This window comes from Myodes glareolus, chromosome 24, assembly GCF_982192425.1.
Source record: "Myodes glareolus chromosome 24, mMyoGla1.1, whole genome shotgun sequence".
Lineage (NCBI taxonomy): Eukaryota > Metazoa > Chordata > Mammalia > Rodentia > Cricetidae > Myodes > Myodes glareolus.
Window position 1 is genome coordinate 2,207,742 of NC_142049.1, and position 14,915 is coordinate 2,222,656.

Here is a 14,915-nt window from a genome sequence, read left to right on the forward strand (position 1 = left end):
AGCCTCAAGACTGCTGGCTGAGATGATCCAGCCTCACAGAATACTCCAGGACTTGACCATAATCCTAAATTTTCTTTGGGTCCCCATAAGATTATCGCCACCCCCAACCAGCAGGAAGTTGCCTAGAAAACTATGCCCACATTTCCCAAAATTGGATTATTGATGTTTGCCTTTATTTAGAGTATTGGTTATAAGCTATTATGGATAATGATTAGGAAAAAAGCTAAACAAAGGAGATTAGATTCAGAGTGCTTGCTTTGAAAAGAGAAAGGGAAATGCTGTGATATAATGCTCTTGTACACTGTAAAGATTTGTCACTCATATTGGTTTAATAAAATGCTGATTTACCACTAGCCAGGCAGGAAGTAGAGGTGGGGTGACCAGACTAGGAGAATTCTGGGAAGAGGAAAGGCAGAGATGCAGTCATCCAGAAGCAGAGGAAGCAAAATGAGAATGCCTCACTGAGAAAAGGTACCAAACCACACGGCTAAAATAGAATTTAGGGTTAATTTAAGTTGTAAGAGGTAGTTAGTAATAAGCCTGAACAACAGGCCAAACAGTTCATAATTAATATAAGCCTCTGTGTGTTTATTTGGGACTGAATGGCTGTGGGACCTGGTGGGACAGAAATTTCCTTCTGCGGTGTTGGCCAGGGAGAGCAGAGGAGGGAGATCACCTTCAGGTCCTGGGTCCTTCCCTAGGGCCTGTAAAAGTCTTGGATGTGACCAGAGAGGTTCGAGCTATGCCAGGTTTTAAAACACAAGCGGCTTTGTTTCAAACTCCCATGAGAAGATGATCTGGAAGCTGGCTCCGTACGCTTTTCCTCTCTCTCAATTACAATTTTGTCTCTTTTCATCTACGGGGATGTTGTTACCAGGAAAGAGGCAAGCCCCTGCAGCGACCCATGGAAGCAGAAGGGACTGCATGCAGAGCGAGAGACGCCAGGCTTTAGCGAGCATCCGTCACGTGCCGAGCCCTCCGTGGGTGCTGGCCTGCAGTTTCCAGTGCTCCGGATGGGACTGGAGTCAGCGCTGTGTCTGAGCGCGCACAGCGGGTGTTGATTGTGTCGGTATTAATTAGAGCTGCTCAGGCCCGCTGTGTGTCTCCCACAATGCTCTTCTTTCTACATTCTCACGAGCACTGCCTAAGGAAGGGGTCACTATTTTGATTTCAAAGCCCAGGAAATTGAGGCTGAGGGACTGGCGACTTGCCAGAATCTCCAGGCAAGCCCAGGGCGGAGCCAGACCTTGAACTCAAGTTCCTTTCCAAATTCCTTTAACCCTCTGGCTGGTCGCCACAACTCACATTGATTTGGGACTTGGAAAGGCACTGGGCAGCCGGTTGGGACACTCAGGCTGGAACATGCTGTACACCAGGGCACTGGGTGGCCTTGGGCAGGTCCTTGCCCTCCCTGGACCCCACTCTGTCCATTTCTGTGACGCGAAGGCTTGAACTCAACTGTCTTCTTGCTGTGACTCTCTCTGGACCTGTGTATGAACGAGCAAGGCTGGGGCCACTCCAGGGTGAGAAAGCAAATCATGGACACCCTGTGCTTTCTGTCCCTCCCTGGGGGGTTTGTCTGACCCTTCCACGGGGAGGATTTAGCTATGGTGTCCGCTTGAGGAGCCGTGGGCAGGTAGTATGTGCAGGATGTATGGTGTACAAAGGATGGCTAGCTTCCTGGGCGAGACACAGAACGAGCACAGTGCTACTCACAACTGCGTGTGATGTAAAGGTCAGAAACCATTTCTGGAATTTTTCTATTTGAAACTATTGGTTTTGGGTTTTTTTTGAGACAAGGTCTCCCTGTGCAGTTCAGGCTGGCTTGGAACTCCACGTCCTCCTGTCCTTGCCTCCCCAAGGTGGGATTGCAGGAGTCTTCCACTGGACCTTGCTTCTATTTAATATACTTGGATCATGGTGGACAATGGGTCACAGAAGCCCTGGAACACAAAACCACGGAGAAGGGAAGCTACAGTCATTCCCAGTTCAACGAAACAGCCAGGCTCTATGGAAATACTTTGGGAAAAGATGCTTCAAGAGAGCCTGTTTTCCCACGGGGCGCAGGCTGGAAGTGATGAGCCCAAGCAAGGCATGTTTAGGGGCCCCATACTCCTGACTCTGGGGAGGTGACATCCACTGGGCAGACTACTGCTGCCTCTGCTATAGAGATCTTCCCATATGTGTCAGGGCTCTAGACCAGGAGTTGGGGGATTCCCAGGCCTGGAAATTCTTCCTAAAATAATTCCACGCTCCACCTCAAATCCCCATAAATCGGTCACTCTCAGCTCCGTTTCTTGGAAGAAGTTGGCGCGTGATCAAAAGTTCTGGAATCACCACAGGAAGTGGCCACTTGAGCAAGGAGAGAGGACTCTGGTTAAAGAGCCAAGAATTCTGGGTCCCAATCTCCCCTCCTGTAATTACAGGCATGTGCCGGATGAGCCCGGATTCAACTCCAGCTCTGCCATTGGGAGTTGCCCAGTTCCTGCCAAGGCGGGAGCCTCGTTGAGCCCTGGCTTTCTCTTCATGCCGAGGATTGAAGTATCTGTCTAGCGGGTTCTCGGGAGGATTTCAGAGGGAGGGGCAGGGCTTACAGTACCTTGGCACGCAAGGATGCAGTTGCTGTGTAAGCTGCTGCTACCCACAGGGCGAGTGTCCCTTCACCCAACCTAGCAAGACACTCCAGGACACTTGATCTTTCTGCTTGCTAACAGACACAATGGGTGAATAAATGCTCTGAGCCACCAGTTGCTGTGACCCCACCTCTGCACCCCCAGGTCACAGCCTCTCTCTGAAACGCCTCCAGGGCCCCTCCACCCAGATGTCAGGTAGCCAGTGTGCGCACTGAACTGTCTGTCTCTCTTGTTAAATCTTTCCTGTCGTCCCAGGCGCTGGCGCCACCTCTGCCCTGATGTTCCAGGCTTCCAAGTCCTTCCCCCATCGGTCTCCCCTCCCTTCTCTAAGTACCCTCAGATCGTCCCTCTTGCCACCTCCACCACCTCATGCCCACGTCAGCTACATGGCAACAGCCGTGTCTTCTCTGATTGCCAGATTCTAATGTGTGTTTCCAGTTCATTCTCCCGCTCTGGACAGAGATGCCTTCAAAAAAGTAGGGCCCCTCATCACCCCTTGATGAGATGTCACCCCATTATGACCCTCCCTGCATGCTGGTTGCTGCAGGGTGGGGGGCTCCTGGGGAGGGAGACCAAGAGGAAGAGTCGCTGGCAGAGTGCTCATTGGGGGAGTTCTCTCATAATCGGTCTCTGTGAGGGGCGGATAAAGTAGAACCAGGCAGAGGGACAGATTGGACTTCAGAGCAAACCCCTCAAAGGCCTTTGCATGCTTCTCCTGAAGGTCTGGAGCTGGAAGAGCTATGTGTGCACAGGGGTGTGTGTGTGTTAAGATACAAGTGTTCCCATGAGTGTGTGCTGATGCCACACACATGTTGTTTGTGGAGAGCAGAGGTCAATGTTGGGTGTCTTCTTCAATTGTTCCCTATTTAAGTTTGTTTCTCATTTACATATGTGTGCACGCGTGTGTGCATACATGTGTGCATGTGTGCGTGTGTGTGTGCGCATGTGTGCGTGCGTGCTCATAAGCTCTCACCCTGTCTCTCGTGTGGTCATGAGAGGACAGCTTGTGGGTGTCCCTTCTCCCTTTTCACCATATGGGTCCTGGGATCAAATTCAGGCGGTCGGGCTTGGCAGCAAACCCCACCTCACCACTAAACCATCACACTGACCTTCTACTTTATTTCCGGAGACCAGGTCTTTCACCAGACACAGAGTTCGTCCATTTGAATGAGCTGACTGACCAGGGAGTTCCGACCCTCCTGCCCTCACCTCCTCAGCACTGGGATCATACACGGCATACGTGCCTCTGCACCTGAATCTTCCACAAATGCTGGGGGTCCACACCCAGGTGTTTTCAGGCTTACACAAGGACTTTTCTACTGAACCATCTCCCCAGTCTCTAGAATGACTTCTCACAATTGTCCCTAATGGAGGGAGGAGTCCTGGACCCCCACGCTTCTTGCGAACCAGTTACAGGACACAAGAAAGGGAGGTAATGGCAGGGAGGGGGAGTCAGCCTCAGACTTTGCCCCTGGAAATCCCAGCAACTGAAGAAGGAAGGATCCAGCCTGGGGATGCAGAGGCATCTGGGCTGCACTCACAGTGACCACCGCGAAAGTGCTTGGAAAGTCTATCGTGTAACGCACAAAATCGCTCGGCCTTCAGGCGAGGTCGTGCATGATTTGGTACCCCAGGCTCTGTGAGATCTGCCCCAAACATCCTCCCTTCTTCCCTCACTGCCTTGCTTGCCACTTGCTCCCAACTGTCTAACCACGCTGTGCCTCTCACAGCTTCCCAAGCTCGGCAGGCCATTTCATACCTCTCTGCCTTGGCTCGTGTTATTTCATTTGCCAGGGATGCCTTTAAGTGGAAAAGGGAAATCCTCTTCTCTTCTATCAGCCAGCTCCTACTCTTCCGTCAACACTGCAGCTAAGCACTGCCTCCCCTGGGAAGACTTGCACTAAGTCTTTCACGCTGATGCTGCCGCATGCCCAGGACACAGCCACGGGGCACTGATCTGTCCATGAGGGCCAGTACCTGGCTTCTTCCCAACTCTCAGGGCAGGCCCTGGCTACTTGGTTTCTCTGGTGTGTACTAAGGTGGGATGTAAAAAGAAAGGTACCCAGGAAGAAGCACATGGATGGAGTTGGACAGTATTGTGGTCGACATCATCCTTCTCCCTTTCCTTGCTGTTTCCACCACCATCATCGTCTTGCCAAACCATTCTGAGTGCTGACTACGTCCCAGGCTCGGTGCCATGTGTGTTTCGAACACGCTTCCCGCTGGTCTCTATTTTCTTCTCACCATTAACAACCCTCTGAAAGTAGGCACTATCGTTATCACTGTTTTACGGGATGGAAGGCTGAGGCTGGTTAGGGGTGGGAATGATCCGAGGACACCCTCCATCACACCCTCTTGGGCAGTCAGCCACAGTGACCTCAGCCCTGCTGGGTCCCTCCCGCTTACATCACTGTCTGCTTGCCTAAATGATCTGTGATGCAGGGTGGAGCTGTATGAGCAGCCGCAAGATCTAGGAGGGGCCTTGGGAGGGGTGGGGGACACCATTCGGAACCACATCCAGTCTTTCAGATCCAACCAAGACAGGGTTTGATTCATCCACAATTACTTCATATTATACGTTGCATGGAGAGTGTGTTCCAGCCCCATGTCTGCAAATCTGGAACCTGTCATCTCACAGAGAGGACTTGCTGAAGGTGTAGCTCAGCTGGTGTGGAATGTTTGCCTCGCATGCACAACCTTGGTTTAACCCCTGCACCACATAAAGTCGGGGGTGGCGGTATACCTTACCCTCCCAGCATCCCAGAAGTGGAGGCAGGAAGATCACAAATTCAAGGCCATCCTTGGCTATCTACGCATCAAGTTTATAGCCTGAGATTCATGAGTCCGTGTCTCAAAAACAAACAAGCAAACGAACCCCAAAGGGTAGAGACCTTTGCAAGAACACACGACCCATCCAGCAATAACCAGGGCTGCAGCCTGGGGCCTGGGCTCCCTGCCAAACTAACTGGCAGAAATGAGCAATCGGAGGGTGCTGAGCAGGGGTCTCCTCACTCAGAGGAGTGTGCATCCAAGAATTAACGGTAAGGCTCAGAATCTTGCAGAAAAATGGATCTTGAGACCCCAGGGGTGAGGCCTCTGACCCCAAATCAGCCCCCACAGTCAGGTGGCTAACGGAAAACCCCCGCTCTGTCTCCTCTGACTTAGAAACTGTACAGTTAGTCAGGGATGAAGCTGAAACACGGTAAACTCCAAATCTGGCCACAGTAGCAACAGATACACAAACGAGGAACAGCAGAGTCTGTGAGTGACTTCCACCCAGGCTGATTGAAACCAGGAGCCATTGTGGATTTTGGAGAAATGTCTGATTACTCAAGCCTCAGTCTTCCCCTTCTCCACACAATGGGAGTGAGAGCTATTACCTGGCAGGGTTGTCACGCACACTCAGTGAGAAAAGCATTGAAGGTATTCAGTCAGGTCACGAGATCTGGGGCAAGAAGCTCTTAATGGCAGTTGCGTTATTTCGTTTGGAGTGGACACAGATGGCGGATTTGTCTGTGATTCTAGTCCTCACTAGATAGGGCTGAGTCTTCTATGCCCCTGGAGCCCAGCGTGAATTGAGAAAGCATCCCAGCTCTGAGGATGGAAGAAGGGGCAGCTGTGACTGCCTTAGGGATGAGAGGAGCAAAGCCTGGGGGAACCAGAAGATTTACTGAGGTCACCAGGAGTGTCGGTGACAACAAACCTTGAAAAAGGACCTCATCCTGGGAGCTGGAGAGATGGCTCAGAGGTTAAGAGCACTGGCTGCTCTTCCCAGCAACCACATGACAGCTCACAACCGTCTGACATGAGATCTGGTGCCCTCTTCTGTTGTGCAAGCATACATGCAGGCAGAACACTTTATACATAATAAATAAATCTTTGGGGGAAAAAAAAAGAAAGAAAAAGAACCTCATCCTGATCCTGAGCCAAGCCCAGCAGAAAGACTTTGTCCCATAGTCTCTTGGGGTAAAAAGATGATTCTACCAGCTGCTGCCCTGCCTCTGCGCCAGCTGCCAGTCTGAGGAGGAATCCTGACTCAGGATAGGTGTGGCTACTCCAAGATCACAAAGCTACACTGGCCAGACTCGACTAGGTCTATACCCCAGACTCAGAGACTGAGAGACAGAGACACCAGCTCAGGAGAGAAAGCTCATTTGGAAAATTCCGGATGGGCAGACCCCTGGCAACAGTTGCTTGTCCCTGGACAGCCCTCACTCTCAATCAGCAGGAGGCATCTGAGGGTCCCCAGAAGCCATAGGCTGGATTTGCACATCCCACCGGACCCTAACCTGGCACCTTCTGGACCATAACCCCTCCCCCCGACAGCATCATGTGCCTGTAACCCCCACACAACCCCACCCCATCCCCACGGTGCCATTGCAAGGGCTGTCCCCTGCCTAGAAACTTCCCTTGCCTTGTGCCTGGAATTCTTGCTCCTCTTTGGTTTCTCAGCAGGGGTCTCTGCTTCTCGCACAAGTCAGCTCTCCTGTCCCCAGCCTGGTGCTTCTCGGGGACCAGGTCACTCTAAGAGTCACTATGTCTGTGTCTTGCATCAAATAGAAGTCTCTAGAAAGTAGAAGTGAGCTCTGACGCAAAGCAACAGTCCCTGATGCGTTAAAGTCCGACTACAAAGGTTCTTCGGCTCCCTCTCTCCTTCCCTTCCTCCCCCAAAGGCTGCCTGAATACCTACTATGTGCCAGGCTGTAGGAAGAGAGTAAAGTCTTGTGTGAGTGTGCGTTGTTTGATACGGACAGGGCCATGCCAAGGACCAGTGCCTCAGTCCCGTGTGAGAGGCAAAGCCATCCTTTGATGTGCGTGTGGATACTGATAATGTGTACAGGAAAGCTCCACCATAGTTTTCCATTCCCACCAAGGTGTGTGCAGCCTGAAGACCGCTCCCCGACAGAGACTGCTCCTACGACATTAGCCAAGCCGCCTCCTTGTTCCGCTGTACACCCTAAACCCCGCCCCCTTGTTTTATTTATTTTTTTTTATATGCTATAAACCTGCCTCCCTGTTAAAGTGTTTATAATAACAGGCTGAGTTGCCAGGGTGCTGCGGCTTCCCTACCTGAGAGCTTTTTTTCTGTGTACATGAATCTATGTGTGCATGTAATCGTGTGTGCGTGGATTCATGTGTCGACCCTTCCTTCATCTTCTTTGTCACCCCTAGGTTGCAGTTCCAGGACAAACCCACGCCATGGAATGTCTCAGCGCCAGGCAACTGTTCTGGGTGCGGGAGTTGGAACGGTGATCAACAGAGATCCTGTGACGTGGTCATCATTCTCTTAAGGGGAAGGCGAGGAGAGCCCAGAACAGATGAAAACTCTGTTTGGGTGGTAACAGACACTAGAAAGTACAGAGCTGAGGGCTGGGGGCCAGGGTGGGGGGCTCAGGTCTGCTCCCCATCCTCTCAGGCTGCCCAGAGCTGCAGGGGGGGATGCTGTGAGCAGGAAGCTCTGGTCCCCGGATGTGCCAGACAACCCCTACCCACAGCACACTTCCTGGCTCTCCAGGAATTTGACTCAGCAACCGTTCTGAGGAGTCAGTTGTGAGCCGACCACAATAGATACCATTATGCAGGGCCTTGGGAGCCCCATGGGTGGAGATGACCTTCCCGTTACAGAAGTCTGACTAGTCTCCTCTGAAGGAGGGCCCAACGTCACACAGCCCACACAGCCCATCCATGGCCCAGCTAGGATGTGACTCCTGGGTCCCACTGTCTCCCTACCCCATGTCCCATAGCCTCCCTAAGGCTTGGAGCGACTTGTAAGCAGTCTGTCTGCTGGTGCAAAGAGTCAGGGTGTGTCTGGATAGCGAGGTGCTTGACACACAGTCAAGATTGCTGAGTGGGGTGCACGCTAGTCCCTCCTGAAGCTTGGGGGGGGATGCTCACACCAGGAGTCCTCTCTACCCCTCCATGGCAGCTGTGCCCTATGCCAAGATGGCCTATGAACCATGAAAGGTTTGCTCTGAACTTGGGCATAGGTGAAGGCAGTTTATACACCCAGCATTCAACTGACCTGGCTGGAAGCCCAGGTCCAAGGCCAGGGCTGGGCTGAGGGTAGGGTTAGCTGCCAATCAGAGCATTAGATGAGGGTGGAGTCGAGAATAGGGGATTCGTGAATTCCTGCTGATACAGGATGACTCTGCAGTATTCCCGGTCCATTCTCCCCAGAGGGCCAGCTGCCGTTCCTGTTCTTGGGACATAAACAAGGAACTGTCGCCGAGGCCCTACTATGCACCAGGTCTCCTCTTAGGCATTTCCTGGCCTCCTCTGTCAATGCAGAGTTCTGGCTTGTAAATGCCTTGACAAGAGATCCCCATCCCTGTGTACCTGAAGGCTTGAACAACAGAATCGTGTTACCTTACTGTCCTGGAGGGCCAGGTGTCCAGAGTCAACAGGCTTGGTTTCTTGAGCCCTCACTTCATGACTTGTATATGGCCACCTTTATACCTGGCTTTCAACACGTAGATCCACATGCAAATCTGCTCACCCTAGGAGGACACCAGTAACACAGAATCAAGGCCCAGCCTGTTCAACCCATTGTCACTTGTACCTCCCCCCAGATAGTCATGTTCCAAAATACTCTAGGACCTTTAAGAGAGACTGATGGGTGGGGAAGGAATCACAAGTCTGCCTATATTAATGAGAGACAACCAGGCTTTGAACTTGGGTCTTTTAGATTCCTCTTTGATCCACCCCTTTTCCCTTGTACCCAAACACTGCTCTCTGGCCTACATGCGTGTGTCAACCCCATACATGTGCTTTGCCTATGACTTCATCCACAGATGCCTCATGGTGAGTACCAGGAGGACTGTGAGACTGGGTGTGGGTGGGGCATGCTCACACCAGGAGTCAGGAGGGGCAGAAGGGCGTGAACCTGACCTCCCCCCACCACCTCTGTACGTCTGTCAAGTTGGGAGCATAGGCCCCAGCCCCTCGCATCTATCCCAGCCCCCAGGCCTGGTCTGGACTCCAAATCCCAGCAGGCCAGGGTATTTAAATGAGCTCCCAAAAGAGGAACACGTGGTCCCTTTTCCTTCCTCCCGGTTTTCCTGTTAGTGTGGCTTTCCCGGTTTCCCCTGGGGCCACCCAAGAGCTCAGAACTCCCATTAAACCTGGATATTTCTTAATTTGGCTTGATTGGGAATTTTGTGCTGGCAGGGAACTCGTGTTAGGAAACATTCCTAACAGGGTCCACTTCAGCAGTGCCGTGGTCTGGTGCCTTGACTGACCCTCCTGGCGTGGGCAGAGAGGCCCATGAAGCACGAGCCATTAGATTGCTGGGATGCCCAGAATGAACCCTGCCCCAGGGGCAAGTACAGAGAAAGCTTCTGCCCTCGGTCAGTAGAGATGTCTACGGATAATTTGCAGCTTTGATGCCCATGTCTGGACGGCACGGCTTCTCTCCTACCATCCTCAGACGCTGTGAGGGCCACTGTGGAAATTCAAAAGCTGCCGGACTCCTCCTCTCTAAGGAGCATGGCCAGCTTCCTGACTTTGAACCGAGAGAGTCTCACCTAAGGAGCTGGCATTCAGAGCAAGAATGCCAGTCTGAAAAGGACCCGAGGAGCGGACCCATGGATCAGAGTTGTTTGCTAAGACTGTGCAGGGGACTAGCCCTGAGCCCGGGAAGGGCACCTTCCTCCCCCACCTGCTCCCCAAGACTCCAGAGTCTTTGGTTATATCAACCCAGGTGCCCTGGCCAGAGCAGAAAACTCCCAGGACGCTGCTTCTGAGGAAATTCTTTCACTGTCCCTCAGGATTCTGATTCCGCCCTACAATGTCCTGAAGCACACACACAAAAGCTATAGTCTCCCTGTAAGGAATATTTTCTAACACGAGCTCTCTTGCCAACTCAAATCAAATCAGACCAAATTAAAAGATATCCAGGTTTAATTGAACTCCTGTGCTCTCGGGTGGCCCTGAGAGAAATAGAAAAGCCACCAATGCGACCACGGGGATGAAAGAGGGAAAACCACGTTATTTGGGGGGGGGGGGGAAGCAGTTTAAAGAGCCTGGGGGAGTGGTCTTGACCTTTTCTGGGGAGGGGTCAAGGTTTGGCGGACTACCTTGACCCCGCTTGGGGAGGGTTCAAGGTTCAGGAGAGGAGGATTTACAGTCCCTGCCCGGCCACCCTCTCCTCTCACTTCTCCCAGTCATCTGACTGCCTCGGCTGAGCAAGCGGCGGCACCACTGTTTGTACAGACTCACAGTTGGCTTCTGTCCCTGGAGATAAGAACTGCCAGCCCAGGTCACCTACCATGTCTAGGGCGCCCCAACCTGGAGTGCCTTGAACCAGGCTGGCAGCTAGCCCTCGGTCCACCTGCCCCTGGGGCCAGGCCAGCTCCCTGTGCTGTTGGCTGAAGGGCCTGATACATCGCCACCCATCAGCGAGAGGGCACATGGAGTGTGGCTGGGGCTCCCCCAGACTTCCCTCCCCGACACTCTGAGAGAAGCCATTAAAGGTAACGAGCGACTCTGATGTAGGAGGTTGGATCCAAAGCTTCCCGTTACTGCTCTGGAAGCCAAAAAAGGTGTCTAACACTGTCTTGTCTGCTTCTCCCTCCGAAGTGGGGAGCGATAACAACGGGGCTCTCCTTGTGGGCCTGAGAAGACTAAGAGCAGAATTATGTCATGTCTGCCGGGAGCTGCAGTTAAGGGTCTCTTACCTCTGTCTGTGATGATAGGTGCAGACTACGTAAAAACTTAACTTCAAGCATCACTGAACATCTCTTCCTTCCCCCAAGCTTCCATTTGTAAACCGGGTAGGAGTTCACCTCCCAAGGTCACCGCAGGCCTCAGGTGTGGCCTCACCAGGAACTCTAGAAAAAAAAAAACGCTCCCAACTTTCAGCCACCAGCAAGGATGAGGGCCACAGGTGCGGACAAGTATCCTTTCTCCTTTCCTGAGTGGCAGTTTCTCTCCCACAGCTCCAAAACACGATGTAGGGCTGCCAGGGTGGGGAGTTGCCTGCTTCGGCCACAGGCAGCTCACTGGCCCCTGGCCACTACCTTTTGTGGGTGGACTGGATCCTGGGATGCCAACGCTGGGAAGGCTCTTCCACTACCTGGCAGGGTTCTGATTCTGGACGGCAGGATGCTTGAATACCCACACAAGTGTAATAGTGCTCCTGCCCGCCCCTTTGACCCTCTCCTCTCCTCCACTCCTCTCATCTGTCCCTCCCCGCGAGCTACCTCTTCCCTTCAGGCTCCCAGTTTTAAGAACAGAACTTACCTGGGCTCCCAGCTCCTGTGTCTTTAACTGGAAACGCTAGGATTTCAGTCTCCAGGGCTGAAGGGACAGGACATTCTGCGAACTAGAAAGAGAAAAGGGAAAGAGCGCATCCAAGGCACCACAGGGTCCAAATCCAATCCCACTCAGTAGGAGACTGAGTAGGTAGCCAGGAGTAGCCAGTCCTGAAGAGGGAAGTAGAGTAGACCGGCAGGCACAACCTTACATGGTGATCCTCAGGAATATGGGGGAATAGAGACCCAAAGAGGTACTGGGAAGATTCTGATAGTCGGTGTTCCCCTGGGATCAGGACCCACTCAGAGTTATCAACAAAGTTATCAAAGTTATCAACCAGTTATCAACCAGTTATCCCTGGTTATCAACAAAGATAACCGAGTGGGCCTCTGAGCAGAGAGGGGACACGTCTGTAAACAAGGAGGCTGCCCAAGGACTCCCAGTCCAGCTGCCCACGGTGTGGATCTGTGTTTGCTCTCATGGGATGCAGAACCTTGCGACCCTTTCTGCTTCAGTTTCCCACCTATGAAACCAGACAGCTCACTGCTCCTTGTCGTGAACACTCAGGGTCAATGCCAGCAGCTGCCACACTTTGTGTAGCGGCTGGTTCAATGCAGGCACCCAAGGATTACTAGTCTCTTCTCACCACTGGGCTCCTGCTCACTGCCTTCCCGTTGCTCTGGAGGCAACTGGTGAGCCGGGTCACCCCTCTTATTCCACAAGATTTCCTAAACCCTGCCTCTGCTACTGCTAAGAATCCACCCAGTTGCGGCCATACCCTGGATTGTGTAGGGTTCCATAATGATTCCAGGGAGTCCCTTCCGCCACCTTGCAAGATAATAATTGTCTTCATTTTGCAGAAAAGGAAGTAGGTTTCAAACAGCTCTCTGGGAAGTGGTGAAGCTGAGTGTCTACTGAAGAGCTGGGCCCACTCCCTTCCCACCCACCATGTTTGGTGGGCTATCTTTCCCCCATCGGGCTTCTGCTCTGCCCGTATCCCGAGACACAGAGTAGGGGAGAGACATAAGGGGATTGTACAGAGCAGCAGAAAGAGCAGGAGCCCCAGAGTCAGAGGCCGGGGTTCAAGTCCCAGCTCTTATGAGCTGAGTGAGCTGTGAGATCCTGTTAATGGCCACCGAATGCAAGGATGGGAGGGGAGAGAGTTTCTTTTCTTTTCTTTTCTTTCTTGTTTTTTCTGAGACAGAGTTTCTTTGTGTAGCCCTGGCTGTCCTGGAACTCACTCTGTAGGCCAGGCTGGCCTCAGACTCACAGAGATCCAACTGCCCCTGTCTCTGCTGGGATTAAAGGTGTGCACCACCTCTGGAGAGAGTACCCTGAGCAAGAACCCTGTAAGAGTGTGTTTGTGTGTGTAAACACAAATGTGGGGCGTGCCAGGATAGGAAGGGAAGGTGAGGCTGCATTCCTCTGTCCACAAGATGAGAGCCAGGATGCCGCCTCAGTGCCTGGAGGGAGCAGAGGTCGGTTTGCACTTCTGCAGAGGAAGAAGGGCAGGTGGAAGAGCTGGAGAGAAGAGTGCCTGTTACCATTCATCCGCTGACCGAGCAAGGAGGCTGGGAAAGAATTCTTTCCTTGCGTCTCATTTTGTTTTAACGTGAGAGACTAAAGCAGATTTTCCGCATTTCCCATTATAACTGTTGGTGGGATGTGAAATCAGGTCGTAGAGTTGTGGCCATCACGGCTATTCCTAACAAAACAGGGTGGAAAAGGAGTCATCAGAGTGTATTAGAGGTCCAGACACTGCTACCAAACTTCTGTGTGTGTGTGTGTGTGTGTGTGTGTGTGAGTGAGTGTGTGTGTGTGTGTGAGTGAGTGAGTGTGTGTGTGAGTGAGTGTGTGTGTGTGAGTGAGTGTGTGTGTGAGTGAGTGTGTGTGAGTGAGTGTGTGTGTGAGTGAGTGTGTGTGTGAGTGTCCAGTTGTAGTCCTATGTGTTTCTTACTGTGTATTATCACTTAGAAATCTGAAAATCTCTGGATAAAACCCTTTTGCTCTTGGCCACCACTGACCCTTGCACGCATGGAGATCGACCTTTTGAGGCGGTGAAGTTTCAGAGTTCTGTTTACACTGGGTCAGAAAGTGATAAGCCGAGTACACAGCCCTTTGCACACAAAGCTCCGATAACAGAGTCATCACCCTGAATAAGATAACAGGGGCCCCCAGGGTCCACTGGTAATCTGGGATGCCTAATCCGGTCAGTGGACAGCACTATCAATAGACATCTTCCCATATACAGGTGATCCAGAGGGGACCAATGAAACAATGGTCCAGAAGGATTCTGGTGGCCAGAAAGCTTTCTGTGGCCACGTTAACGTCAGAGTCGCAGTGTCAAAGCCGGGAATCCCGGGTCTTGAAGACTGGGTGCCTGCACAATCTAGGGGAAGGGCATGGCCAGGCTCTCAGTAGGGAGACGGGACAGGGAATTAGTGGGAAGGGGTGGCTTGCTAGCAACAACCTCAAGGCTCCAAGGAGAAAAGAAGATGACAGAGCTCAGGTGAGGAGAATGAGTAAGAAGATATGTAGAGGGAGGCAGGGAAGGCAAGAGAACTGCCAGGCCTCTGTGGAGAGACCAGCAGACTAACCACGCGGGTGACTCCCCAGGACTCTACTCCCTCCTCTTCTGTCGGGCCTGACCTCACCGAAGTCCCTGTTTTTCAACCACACTGGACACTGTTTGCTCCACTCTTTCCCCTGCAGTCTTAGGTTATATTGTTCCTTTGCTAAGCCCACTGTCCTTTCTCTGGGCCCAAGGGGATGCCTTCAGCCCCTGCCCCATGACAACTTCCCAGACTGCTCTGGATCCAGTGTACTATGTCTCTAGCGTTGGCAGACATTTAAATTCTTTGGGATCGGTGTTAGGCCTGTGTCGGTAAGTCCACCTCAACTGTGAACTCCCAGAGCACAGTCAAGATCAGACGTGTGTCAGGGGCCCCTCTGGGAAACACGTGGACGAGTGGAGAAATGGGCGGAGAATAAAGACAGCAGGACAGACGACCAGGCATGGGCTGCCGTGTA

At 52.4% G+C, this 14,915-nt stretch overlaps 1 long non-coding RNA gene across 1 annotated transcript; it reads right to left on the reverse strand.

Moving 5' to 3' along the window:
• Positions 1-308: 308 nt before the first annotated feature.
• Positions 309-11,730, reverse strand: LOC125400939 (uncharacterized). Its single transcript, XR_015736292.1, has 3 exons — positions 11,309-11,730; positions 9,000-9,130; positions 309-1,943 (listed from the first exon to the last, which is right to left on the reverse strand). It is a non-coding gene; the product is annotated as an uncharacterized LOC125400939 (long non-coding RNA).
• Between the last annotated feature and the right edge of the window lie 3,185 nt (positions 11,731-14,915).